We start from the raw sequence: 13,796 nt of genomic DNA, 5'->3' as shown, positions 1-13,796 counted from the left end.
ATTGCAGATTCCCTGTCCGCTGTATCCCTGCGTTATGAAATGGGGTCTGCTGCGCTCCTTGGGGTAACCCCCATCGCTCTGCCTCCGTCTGTCGGATGCTGCCCTCTCCTGTCCAGCCTCCGCCGGGAACCCGCTGGGCGCCTTGGGAGGGCAGCTTGGCCCGGAGCGATGGCGCAGCGATGTCGGAGGTGATGGGGAGCAGGCTGAGACCCCCGCACGGGTGCGGGGCTGGTGCTGAGGGCAGGCGGGGTGGGGTCCCATCTCACCCGAGGGCACAGTATCCCTTCAGGGGAGTACGTTCCTGAAACTTGCTGGAAATCCCAAGGATTAGGAGCCGTCGACGTTTTCTCTCTTGCCGTAGAATGCAGATGTTTGTCTTTGCTTGGGGAGAGCCCTGCTTGCAAGCGATGCCCCGGGCCACAGCCTTCAGCTTCTCCTCCCTGCGCTGCTTTCCGTGCCGCCTCCCCGTCCCCTCCGCCGGGTCCCACCGACATGCAGGAGGCACAGAGCGCTTGGTTAGTTCACAAACGGGATTTGCCCCGTACTCCTAATGATCTAAACCAGCTAATTAGGAACTGCAGTCTTAACAATGTGTTTGATGCAGGTACAGAATCCGCAGCTTTAGTTCTGAAGGTTTTTTCCTCTTTGTTTTGCTCCGTGACCTGAAATTTGAGGAAATGTCCTCTCACTGTTGTTTTTGTTCTTTTCTGGGGATACCAGCAGTTATTGCTGCCTATTTGGAAATAATGCTCAGAACAATAATAATAACAACAGTTATAATAACAAACTGTAGGTCTGTTGTTATTATTATTAAAAATACCAGCAACTGCAGCAGATGGTGTAGTTGGTATGACTGTGATTTATGTAAGTCAGGTGTAAAATAATCTTTTGGCTTTTCAGTTTAACACTTAAATGCACAAAACTTTCCGTGCCTCTTCAAATCCAGGAGATACTCTCTGCCTTCTGACCCACATGCCTCTCCTCTGTTCCTACATCCCACCAAACATCTGCATTTTCTGCCCAGGCACAGACCCATTTTGGGTTTGGATGCAGAGATTTCTGCTCGTTGTGCACACGCTGGTTCTGCAGGTGGGACACGCCGGGACAAAGCCCCGCTGCTGCGCTCGCCGTCCCCTTGGTGGATTCTGTGCCCGAATATCGGCCCCGTGGGAGAAGCAGCTGATGGCAGAAGGACACGAGGAGGGTGCGAGGATGGGATCCAGCCCCGGGCTCGCTGCTGCCCTGGCCAGGCAGGCACGGCGGCCAGCAGCAGGTGCTCGGGGCGCTGCGGGGCCATCACTGGTAACGGGGACCCAGCTCAAAGCCTTCTCCCCGTTTTCCGGAATGATCTGACGCTGCGTGACCCAAGTTGGGTTACTGGGAGTTACGGCAGACGCACTCCCGGAATGGGACGGAGCCATCCTGTAGGAAGGGAAGCGCTTTCTGCGAAGGGTTTAGAATGGAGCTCGATTGCCCGCTCATACAAATGTAAAGCTTCTCCCTTTGCAATTCTCCTTTCTTGTACTTGCTCACTAAGGCAGTAAAACCATATACTTCTCATGCCTACAATCCCATTTGTTTTCCTTTTTTCCTCTGAAGGCGACCTCTCTAAGGAGCCCTTAACCTCCCCCTCTGTCACACAGAGCTGGTCTCCACTGTTTGTCACCCATCAAGCAAGATGCAATGAAACGCTCCTTGCAAGCCGTTCAATAGACTGGGGTGGCAAATTCAGTGGCCAAGCAAATAAAAATGTAAATAAACAGATAAAGCTGGAAATAGATAGAAGGATTCGTTTTGCACAATGACCTATTGAACCCGTAAGAAGGAAGAAAATGCTTCATTTTATGCGCACCAAGTGAATACCTTCACCAGAATTATTAACACCACATTCCTGGTGCATGTAAGGGAGCAGAGGAATTACCCACATCTGTTATTAAACCGTTATCACAGGACTTCTCAGAAGTCAGGCGGATGTTTATTTGTTTATTATCATTTCTTGCAGTTCCTGCCATAGCTTCTCTAAACCATTTTAATTTTTTTTTTTTATTTTCTCTGAAATAATCTGTATCCGTAGAGTGAGGGGAATAGAGTTTTTGGGGAAAGCATGTGCTGCGTTTACGTGGAACCAGTTCTCTCCCTGCAGTGGCTGAAAGTGGTAACGCCCGCAGTAGTGAGGCTGCTGAGATACAATAATCTGAGTTTACAACATTTATTCAGCTACGTTTGCAAACCAGTTTGGTTCTGGCACGCGGGGCTGAGGCTCCCGAACGCATGGGGCTGTTCCTGCGCCAGCCGAACCGTGCGGCCTCAGGAGCGTCGGTGCTGCGGAGCGGAGATGCTGCCGGCGGCACCGTTTGTTGGTAAAATGAAAACAAAGCCAGGAGTCTGGTGTTTCCTTATGCGCTATTTGTTGCTGGAAACCAAATCCATTTTAGTGTTTTAGTCTGGTCCGTGGCGAGCTCGGTTGCGTGGAGGCAGCTCTTGGTTTAGTTGCCTTCAGCGCCGAGCTGTGCTCGGTTTTGTTATCCGCAGCCCGGACTTTGTTCGTGCCACAAAGGGGCCGATGTGTCAAACTGCGGCGACACAACAGAGCCCCAATTGACATGAAAATGGGCAAAGCCTCGCTGGAGCCCCGGGAATTATGAAGCGGTGGCTGTGGGTGGGAGGGTGAGAGCAGAGGAAGGGCTGCCTCCGTCCTGGGGCCACGCGGCTCTGCCAGCCCCACTCTGCCCAAATTGGGGGTTTTCATGGAAGTTTTTAGGGAATCGGCTGTGGCAAGGGATGGTGCGTCTGCAGGCTGTGTCCTGGGAGGCTGTCGCTGCCCTGGTCTGGCAGTGTCTGACCCACTTCAGTGCTGCCTCATGGCTCCAGTTGGGCTCTACATTTCAGAAAAAGTCACATCTTTTGAGAATTTCTTCCCTCTGGAATCGCAGTCTCACGGCATGTGCCCAGGGAGCGCCCGGGGAGAGGGGCAGCACCCGGCGGTGCCCGCTCTGCTCCTGCCTGCAGTCGCTTCCCGCAGACAGCCTGGATGAAACACCCGCACTCCCAAAAGCAAACAGGGAAAATGTTCTTTAAAAAAGCTCTCAAAGCACGCCTGCATTTGTACAGGATGCCTTTTAGGGCGTTGCGCAACTCTTGTGCGTATTTTCCTTTTTCCTCTGCCACATTTATAACCTGTCATCCTCCCCACGCTGTCTCCGGGCTGGTTTGCCTGGCACCACAGTTCACCGTGGACAAACTGCAGCAAAACGCAGCGATTTTCCTGTCCTCGCTCACAGACAAGGACCATGTTGGTACCGGGATGAGCCAACTCTCAGTACACGCTGGAGATCTTCCCGTGCCCGTCCCTTATGGCCGTATCGCCAAGACAGTAAATCCGTGGCAGGCAGTTGTCCGGTTTTTGGCAACGGTTTTGGCTTTTACTGTTATGGACTGGTGTTATTCTAAAATTTTCGATGTCAGTTACAATAGCATCAGCTCTTTCTGTTTGGGGTGGGAACTGGCTGATTTAGGCTAAAATAAGAACCAGCCACTCTATTTTTCCTTTTACCAGGCTTGCTTTAAGGCTGTTGGGTTCAGACAACGGACTTAATCTTTCTTGTCTCTTTTCCTGCCCTCTGCCCGTCCCTAGTTTGGCCTCTCGTTTTACAGAACAGTTCCAGATCTCAGCAATTATTTTCTGCCCTTAAGGACTCATTATGGACAAACTGTGACATGTGTATTTAATGTAAGTGAGTTTTGAGTAATTTGGAAGATTTGGGTTGTTGGGCCAATTATCCTTTTTCCCAGCCGGGTTTTGTCTGTACTGGCAGTTGTTTCTGAATTAGCAGAGGGGTTTTGGTGTCTCTCTGTTTTGAATCCCAACAGCAGTTGTGTGAGCAACTTCGTGTCGGCGTGTTATCCTGAGATTAAGTTGCTTTATTTCAGATGGCTGTGTCCACATCACACTGTGGCGTTACAAAATAAGCACTCTGCATTCTGGTCACACTTCTCCGAGGGGTGCCGGGAGCGAGCGGAGTGCTCGCATGGGATGAAGAATGCAGAGATTTGGGAGCAGGCACAATTGCAAACAGCTGTGTAAACAGCACAGCCAGGGGATGGCTTACCTTGGCCATGCGCTGCGAGGGCAGTGTCACAGGCTCCTCACGCAGCCCTGCTTTGGTAACCTCCAGAGTGAAAAAAGAGAGGTCAATCCGAAGAGCATGTCAAGGACCGACGCAGCAACTTTCCAGATTTACAGCATAAACCGGAGACCTGGCCCAGTGCAGGACTGGTTTGCCACAGCTTGCTCCTGCGCCGTGCACCTGCTCCCGCAGACACGCTGGGTTAAAACCAGCCCCATGAGGAGACAGAATCAAAGGAGGGTTGGGGTGGGCAGGGACCTCTGAGGCCGTCTGGTCGGACCCCCCTGCCCAAGCGGGGTCAGCTGGAGCAGGGTGCCCAGGCTGCCAGGCGGACGCTGCTGAGCTCTGCTCTTGCGCCCACATGGGGTTATTTGCAGGGCTGGATGTCACCAGAAAGCAATAAAATTTCAGGCTTGGGATCGAGTGAAATACGACCTCTTTTGTTGCCTCTGCGCCTTGTTTATTTTGAGTCAGCCATTTCTCAGAGCGTGGTTGAGCCCTGCAGTCCTCAGGATGAGGAAGAGGAGCAGACGATGGCTTTTGAACGGAGTCAGCGTAGACATCTGGAAGACAGGTTGGTTTGGGCATTGGCCGAAATGTCTTTGCCCGTTCCCTTAAATGCCTGGGTGTGGTGAGCGTTGGTTTGGGCTTGGTCAAACGCAGCTGACTACTGGGACAGGTTATCGGGCACCCCATGTTTGCAGCACTAAGGCCACATGAACTGCACGACATCTGACGCTGAGTTCATCCCACAGTTTCAGGAAAACATTGTTCATCACTGTTCAAAACACGAGTTCATCTCATGTTTCACGAAAACATTCCCTGCTGCAGAGAAACACGTGGCCGTATCTGACAGAGAGCTCACCAGCACCAGGGCTGCCATGGTGGTACCTGTTTGGAGGCGGGCAGCTGAATCAGTCATGGGTTTGCTGTTAGAGAAGTTTGCACTGCCACTGAGTTTAGGGCAGAGATGATCCACCTCGAGGAGGATGAGCAGCATGGACTTTTTTCTTATGTGAGAGAGAAACTGGGGAAAAACAAACACCCAGTGTATCACGTAGTGTTTTTCACTATAGTGCCGGTTTTCTTTTTGGAGCTATGGCCAGTGTGACCTGAACTCCACTCCAGCAATAGCGCTGCTGGACCACTGCCATTAGAGAGGCGAATGCCAGCTCCCCGACAAGCCGGTGTAGATCGTACCTTTAAGTCCCCATCATTTGACTGACCTTTGCACTTGTCCATCACCAGCTGCGTGTCCCGCACCAGTCCTGCCCTGTTCACCGTCTCCCCGCACACACCGTCCTCCTTAGGCCACCGCTTGGCTCCGGCGACCAGCACTGGGCTGCAGGGCTCACTCATCCCCGGCAGCATCAACCATACCTCTCCTCCCGTGGGACGTGCTCTCACAGGACTCGGGGAGCCATTGTCCCCGCTGGTGGCACACCTACTTTTATTTCCCGATCTGTTGCTGTTTTTCAGGCAGTGGTTTGGGTTTTTTCCCCGCTCCGTCCCAATTTTAAAGTGCTGCTGTGGCACTTCCAAAGCTGACTGCAGAGCGTACCTGCAGGCAGAAGGCAGAAACCCCGATTCCCCAGCACGGCTCAGCAGGTGTATTTTCTCCCAGAGCTGCGTTTGTTTTCCGTGTCAGTCCGGGTACTGATCGTCAAGTCAGGTTTTGTGAGGCTGATGGCAAAACCACAAACTGATGCTGATATCACTTTTCTAAACCGAGCAGCCTCGGAGGATAGAAAAGGGACAGAAACGCAGCGGTTTCTTGAGCTTTCCTCCAGAGTGGTGGTGTTGGGCATGGCCGAGAGGGATGCTGGAACAGGTCGTGCTCCTGCTTGTCTGGCAACTACCGCGTTCCTGCAAAGGAAGGCTGTGCCGCCTGGACCATTCACCCGTTGGAAATCTCTGGATTATCCCAGACAGGGCGCAGGCGTTCCTCTGGCGAGGAAGCTGAAGCGAGCGCCCAGTCGCCAGCGCCCCGTCCCCGTCGGCCGGCTTGTACAGACCACCGCCACAGCAGCGCCCGAGTTCCCAGTCCCGTGGGAACTGGGAGGCCCAGTCCACGCTCAGGGTGGGCCGCGGCCGTGCCGTGGGAGCACTCTGCGGCCCGGGGAAGGTGTGGGCTAGCGGGCAGGACGGTGCCTTCCCTCGCCCACAGCTCTGCCCGTCGCCTGGCACCGCCGGCGTTGGCTTCGTGGCAGCGCGGGACGCGTCCCTCCGTCCCGACCTCGCCTTTCAGTGACGATCCAAACCAAACGCGAGGTTTTGGCCAACAGTTACCGGCTCGAGGGAATCACTTTCGCACTAGAAACGCCGGGTTTTTCCTGGCGTGGGTCAGCTCAGCCCCTCAGCAGGCCGTTCTCCCGACCGCGGCGGAGAGGCGACGCCAGGCCTGGGCCCCCCGCGGCCTCTGCCCCGGCGCTGCGGGGACCGGCGTTTGGCGGCGACCCCCGGGCGAGGCGGGCCCTTTCCCGCCCCCCCGCCCCCGGCAGGGCCCGGTGCCCGGCGGAGGCGGCGCTGACATCACGGCTCGTTAGCATAGGGCCGGCCCGCGGTCGGCGGCGATGGCCGAGCCGGGCTGCCCGCCCGCCCGCGCCGCTGGCCCCGCTCCCCGCCGCGCCGCCGCCGCCGCCGCCATGAGGCGGCCCTAGGAGCGCCGCGCCGGGGGGATGAAGCGGGACTCGACCTGCATGGAAGGTGAGCGGGGCGGCGGGGCGGCGGGGCGGCCGGCCTTTGTTCGGGGGGCGGCGGGAGGGTGCGCGGCCCCGGGGACGCCGCCTCCGCGCAACCCCCCCCCCCCCCCCCCCCGCCGGGGCTGCCCGGGGAGAGCAGCTGCCCCGGGGCTGCCGGTGGTGGAGCAGCCGTAAAGGCTTTTTCCCTTTTTGCCTTTTTTTTTGAAGGGGTGCTGGCAGCCTGCGGCTGTGGAGCGGCTTATGCAATTTAAAAAAAAAAAAAGAAAAAAAAAGAAAAAAGGGTATTAGTTTGTTTTGTGGCTTAATTTGTTTATGTTTTAAACTTCCTAATCCCTTTGACCATCTGGAAGAGCTTTTTTTAGTATTGTTAATTATTGATAGTATCGGGGTCATGTAGGCACTCGATAACGCAGCTCCATCTCTCCTGGGACTAATACTAGTTCGCTGATATTTTACAGCTTTTTTTTCCCCCTCCCCTATGACTGAAAACAGTGGCGAAGCTCTTCTTCAGAATAAGGACGAAATATTTAGAGGAAGCACGTTGTACGTTTGGGTAACGCACATTTCGAAAAGTCATTATTTTTAGCTGTGCCTAGGCCCTGCCCCCTCGCAGGCAGGGACTGCTGGGTTTTGTTGTGGTGGTGGTGGTTTTAATCTTAGGGTTTTTTTGATTCTGCGTCGCTCTCGGTCGTGGCACATCTAGACAACTTCATGGGCCCGAGAGAATTATTTGTGGGCAGGCACGTCGGGTTTTAACCGTACTGCTTTGGGGTGTATCTGCTTTAAAAACGGGAGATGCTGGTGTGGAGCGTGGGGCCGTGCTGGAGCCAGGGCAGGGGACCCTGCCGAAAGCTTTATTTTTAAGTTGGATTAGGGAAAGCTGCTCGCGGGGGAAAGCGCCGGTTCCACTCGGAGTCGCTCCGCGAACGGTGCGAGCGTGGGCGCCGCGGGGGAGACCCCGGGGACCCCCGTGCCGGCAGCTGCGACCCGGGGCGGGGGGGGGGGGGGGGGGGGGGGGAGCGTTTCGGTGCGGTGGGCTTTTGTTCCGAACTCTTTGTGCAACAACTGGCTGGAGGGAAGGATCGGGCCCCGCCGCCCGTCCTCCCGGTGCCGCACAATGGAGCGGGGCGACATCCCACAGCAGCGTCCCGCGTCCCCCGGCCGGCTCCTGCCCGCGCCGGGCCCTCGGGACGGGGGTGCGCTGGGGTGCGCTGGGGCGCAGGGCCGGGTGCTGGGGGGGGGGGGGGGGGGGGCGGGGAGAGGCAGGGCCCGGGGGGGAGAGGGGCTCCCCGCCTGCCCGGGAGCAGCGGGATTTCGCAGATGAGTTTTTGATATGCAAATGGCGATCGGTCCCAGCCCGGGAGGGGAAAGGTGGCGGGTTTCATCAGCTGCGCGCTCTTGATTTACACCTACACCAAAAAGAGCAACCGATGGTTTCTGGGTTTTTATGAGGGTTTTCTTTTAACCGAACTCTCCCTCGGCAGAAACAAAATCAGTGTGGAATGAGAGTGTGAGTTCTGGATTTAACTGCTGGAAAGGGGGGAGCAGAGCAGAGATGCTCTGGCTGTTGCTCTGTCGCAGCATTTTCCCCTTTTCATACTCACTCCGTGCTTTTTAAAATGCAACTGCGCTCTCTGTGTCTCCGTAAGTAGAACATTTTTTTACGGTACAGAGAATAAGGTTGCAGGCAGCCTCTTTCTTTCCCCCCCCTTTTTTTTTTTTTTTAAAGGACTTGAGGAGGCTTGTCCATTTAAATTAACCTTTATCCCAGCTGGGCATACAAATGTTTTTGTTTTAGTTCACAGAGGGTTAATTCTATTCAGGCTCTCACCATGGCCGGCCTGATCCGGGGCAGCACAATCTGCTCTTTGAGCCCGGCCGCTGGTGCCTTTGCCCGCATCCAGCGAGGGGCTGGGACCCCCATTGGCGGGGTCGAGGGGGGAGCGGGAGCGGGACACCCTGGCCCATTGTGCGCCCGACGGTGGGCTCGGCCGCCAAGGTTGCTGCTGTCCCGGGGAGGGGCTGCTGAACCGAAAATTTAAGCCCTGAGTTCATCGATTATAAGTTGAAGAAAAGCCCCTTAAGCAAACGTGCCTGGTTTTGGGGGTGGGCGTGTTGGGACAATGCAGCGCTCTGCAATGAGGGGGGAGTGACTCCGAGTCTTGGGTTTAACAAGATGGTTTTCTTGAAACTAAAACATGACAGTGAAAAAACTCCTTAGGAAAGAGAAGGAGGAAAACCTTTAAGGTGTGTGTTTGTGCTTGAAGCATCGTCAGAGGCGAGAGGCGAACGAGATTTTGTTAGGATTTAAGTAACACGTGCCTGAGATCTCGCCCTCCCCAAACAGCTGGCGTTTAGCGGCTTGAGATTTAAACCCAGCTAAAGGGTATTGCGGGGCGTGTGTGATGGGCTGAGTTAATCACAAAGCCAGTAGATGATACACAGTGGAAAAGATGTTAAATATATTAATCAGTTGCAGTGCTGAGCGTCATCTGTAATCTTTTTCCAGCTATGAAAGATTTTCCGAGCTGTAAATCCCGTTCTGTTGTATAAATGGGAAGTTTTTCAAACTGCGGCTTTCTGCATCCTCCCTCTTGCTTTCCAGCAGGACCAGATCCCAGCGCCGTCCGCTCTGGGGCTTTGCAAGAGGGTTTGTGCCTTCCCTTTTGGCCTCACTCTAGGAAATAAAGTCTTTGTTTCTGCTCCGTTACAAAGCACCGGCGTTACAAGTTGTGCAAGCTGGCGGCGCCGACGCGTGGGCTTATTTCCGAGGTAAATCTCTCGCGGGGAGCTGTAGGTGCCGAACGGTTTTAAACCGCGTCTGCACGGGTGGGCGCGATCCTTCTGGCCGGGACGAAGCCAGCACCTGGTGCCCTCCAGGAACGCGGCCGTGCTGCCCGCCCGCTTTGGGGACACCAAGGGCGCTTCCCCGGAGCCCGCTCGGGGCGTTTGGTACAGGTGGGAGCGGTGATCGGGCTTGCTGAGGGCTGGACGCGGGTCCCGGTACTTTATTGTCGTGTGGTTTATACGCTCATTCGTGCGCTTCAGTGTTTCCTGTACGTGGCTTTGCCGTGTGCTTCAGCAGGATTCAAAGGTGTTTCCTTTTGGAAATTCATAGGAATTTTCTTTTTAAAATTATCAAGACTACTCGTTTCACTGAGGGGAAAAGCAAGTCTTTTAAAAAATAAGTGCATTGCTTCTACCATTTGCCTTATAAAACACAGACAAGGAGAGATGTCTTCTCTTTCTCGCACCATCTCGTGTAACATCATAATATTCTTGGAGAATTTACTCTGTATTAAAATGTGGTATGAAACCTGCCATGACCTTTGAAAACAATACAGCCTTTAATGTGGCTTTGGGGAGGGGTTAGCGAGGGAGTAGCCATAAAAATCTTCAGGGTTCAAGATGAGGTTGAGATTTTTGTGAGTGCTTTTGTCGTAGCAGCAACTGTTTGATTTAGTGGCCCCCGCTACAATGGGTTGTGAGAACAAAGCCAGAATATCCCGCGTATGAGTTCGTTAAGTGTAAGACCCATCAGGAAAATTGGGGGTGGGGTGGGGTGTGCTTCCTCAGGCCCCTCTCTCTGAAATAAAACATGTGCAAGGCGTTTGAAAAAAACTTCTTATCAATTGCTTTGTTTTCTAATCTGCGTTGTCCTGTATGGCTTTTGAAGCCAGAGGAATCAGCAGGAGAGGTAACAGAGCCAGGGAGGGCTTATTTGCGTTAAAATTATATACTTAACGATGCGTTTTGATATTCTAGTGAAATTTCAAGCTTAAGGGAGTTCAGAGCGCCCCCAGTGCAAAAACTGCTGTAAATTTGCCCATGCTTTACCATTTCTGTAAAGTTCGCTGCCGTTCTGCCTCGGCCGTCCCACCGTTCGCCTACACAAGGCGCTTGCATTAAGTAGGGTGAAAAATAGCAAAGGTCAGGAGCCAGCAAACCCAAGGGCCGCAAGGCGAGCGTCCTGGGCTTGGTCACGGTTCCCACAGGATTTTTTTAACCCCCTGAAACTCTTAAGACTTTCGCTAGGAAATTATTTTTTATCTATTGGTTTTGTTTGAGTGGCAGTTTAAGGGGTGTACGGGCACCTCTGTAGTCCCTGGAGGTCCGTGTCTTTGTTCGCGGTGCGTGACGCTGTTCTACGGTGAATTTTAATCTGGAAACGCACCAATTCATGGTTTCTGCAGAGGCTTGTGCGGTTATTGTGGCGGTGGGGCCGTTCACGCCACCTCGCCGTCCCCCTGCTAGCAGGGAGATGGGGCTGGCGAGGGCCGATCCTGATTCCTCCTCGCTTTAATCACCCAGGCTTCCCGTGTTCACCAGGCAACGGCCCTATTCTCCCCACCACAAAAAAAAGCTGCGCCTGGAAATGAGCCCTCCTTGCCATCCTCAGCCTTGGGCGTGCTCCGGCGAGGAGGGAGCCCCGTGATCCCCCGTGGGACGCGATGCTGCAGCAATCCACCGCCGCCTCCTCTGCCTCTCGCCGTGTGCGTAAGCCGGTAGTTTCATGGCTCCCTAATTCTGCCCCAGCCTGCCCGGCCGTGGCGCGGCGTGCCCGGCGGCGAGCGTGGCCGAAGCTGCTGACCCCGGGATCCCCCAGCGCCTGCGATTTATGGCACTGCTGGTGGGAGCAGGGGGAGGGCCGGGAGTTAAGCTGCGGCTGAGCTAAACCCTGCAGATAGAGGACTCTTCTGTCCTGGGCTAATCCCCCGGCCCCCTCCCAGCGTTGATCAGATAGCTGAAGGTAGAGATTATGCAATTGGGGACTACAAAGTCATGTTTAGCCGCCTCCCTTCAGCGAGATGCTCCGATAGCCCCAGCCCTGATCTGTACCAGCATTCCTCTGCAGTCTTCCTTAAGCACATACCTGAGGTGGTCAGTCCTGTAAAACTGGGCATGTTTTACTGTGCTGATGACACCGTGAAGGCTTCTTGAGTTAGTTTGCGTTGCCTTCAGTCATCCCTTTGTTTTAAGGTTTTATTACAGTTGCAGTGAAATTTGCAGAAAAGTGCAGATTTGCATGCCCGTGCCTTAGCAAACCTTTTAAAGATTAATGCGGCTTGGTTATGGTTTCTACTGGTTTAAACTGTGGAGAAAGCTGCTTGTGAATGAGAGCCGCTGGTTTAGATATTTACTTGGCTTGTGTAACTGAAAACTGGTTTCATTTCTGATCCTAATACTGTTGGCTCCTTTATTTCTATTGCGTTCGCATGTTCTCCAGTAGTGAGGAGCCACACGCTGGTTTGTCAGGTTGCTCAGGCTTTATCGAGATCGGAGAGGACTTCACTGTGACTGCTACCTCCTGCCACCCCAAAAATCCTTTAGATAAAAACACCTTTGTCTCAGAAAATTCCTTGGTCAAACCTAAGTGAGGAACACCAGGCTCAGCGTTGTCGTGCTGAAGTGAGTTTGAACCAGCTCATCTTCACAGGCCGGTGCTGTCCGAAGGTTGGGGTTTTTTTCAAGGTCTGTATCGTGCCCCTGAGTGATACAGAAGGGGAACAGTGGGGTGTGGGCAGCACACCAGGGCCGGCGCGGGTTTGTGGAGTTGGGTGCCTGAGCCCTCAGCTCCCTGCGCGGGACAGGGGTGCAGGCAGCTGCCGAAGGCACCGTGCCCAGCTTCTTCCTCCCTCCCTGCTCTGGCTGTGCTAGCTTTTTGAGAGTGATCGTGTCGGATGGTTTATCTGTTTTGAATTTGTGCTGCTCTTTTCCTTCTTCTTGCTCTTCAAGGTTTTTTTATTCTTTCTGTCCCTTATACTGTCTCCTTGTTTTCCTCACCTGGTCTGTCAGTCTGTCTCCCCTCTGCCCAGTCCCCACCTCGTCTTCTCAACCGCTTTTCTTTACCCCTTGAGACCCATCATCTCCAACACTGTATGACCCTCTGCCGCCCGTGCCGGAGCGTTGCTGTATTTCTCTCATCACCTGAACAAGTGGCCGTTGTGGCCACTCGAGTGCTGTCTGGAAGGAGCCTTTGTCCCTGCTGAGGCGTAAGGGTGCCACATGGGTCACTCTTCTGCTCCTGTCACCTAGACGTACCTACAGGAGCACTGGCCCTCGAGTGCCTTCGCTCTGCAGCTCGTGGCCGTCTCGGAGGAAGAGAAGAGCAGCTCTGGCTGCTCTCCTCCCCGGCTCCAGCAGTGAGGTCCAAAACACCACGTGGTCTGGGCTGTCCCACCTTCCCAAGGGACAGCCCTGACTGCTTTGTGGTGTCTCCCCCAAGCACTGCCCCGTGCTCCCTATTTCCCCATTGATTGGAATTGTAGCTGTCGTTTGAGCTCCGGCAGCAGAGACCTTTCTCCTCTGTGGTTTGAGCAGTCGGGCAGCATGTGTGCCACGCTGATGAGAAAACGCTGCCCGTTTCTTTGCTCTCATCTCTGTTCTTCGTTAAGGGAACACATAAGGTAGTGCCAGGGAAGCTGCTCAGGGTCTGCTTTGGCCCCCAGGTGACAGGGTTTGACCTCCTGCCCGTGGAGGCAGGAGACCCCGTTCCATGGCACAGGGAGGCGCTGCAGCTATGGGGCCTCTTACAGCTGTGACGAGCTTCTCGCCATCTAAATGGCGCTGCCTTTTCCAAACTGCTTTCATTTCTGATAAATTGTGCAACTAAGGGCTTTTCTGAGATGCTGGGGTTTTAAGCAAACGTGGGGTTTATTTTTCTTCATTCTTCTTGCCACTGCTGAGAATTTCTGGACTTAATATCTTGTGAATACATTGAATTGAAGTGATTTTTATTAGTAGTTGTGGCACTGGATTTGTGGCAGGCCTGTGAAGCTCCAGAGCTGGAGGCGAGCCCCTCTGCACACCTTGCTCCGCTGACTGAGCAAAGGCGATGAGGAGACTCGTGCCGTGGCACCTCCAGCCGCGCTGTGCCGGGCTGCCGAGACCGGCGTTTCTGGGTGAGCGCCTGTGCCGCGCTCTGCTTTGCGGACGTCTGTCCGGGCGGGTTGTGGGGTGCTGAGAC

At 54.3% G+C, this 13,796-nt stretch overlaps 1 protein-coding gene across 1 annotated transcript in view; it reads left to right on the top strand.

Moving 5' to 3' along the window:
* The window catches only part of NR6A1 (nuclear receptor subfamily 6 group A member 1), an 87,384-nt gene that overhangs the window by 57,471 nt on the left and 16,117 nt on the right, over window positions 1–13,796 (top strand). The window lies entirely within an intron of this gene.

The sequence above is a fragment of the Leptosomus discolor genome, chromosome 19 (genome assembly GCF_034619465.1).
Source record: "Leptosomus discolor isolate bLepDis1 chromosome 19, bLepDis1.hap2, whole genome shotgun sequence".
NCBI lineage: Eukaryota > Metazoa > Chordata > Aves > Leptosomiformes > Leptosomidae > Leptosomus > Leptosomus discolor.
This window is presented reverse-complemented; position numbering and strand designations above follow the sequence as displayed.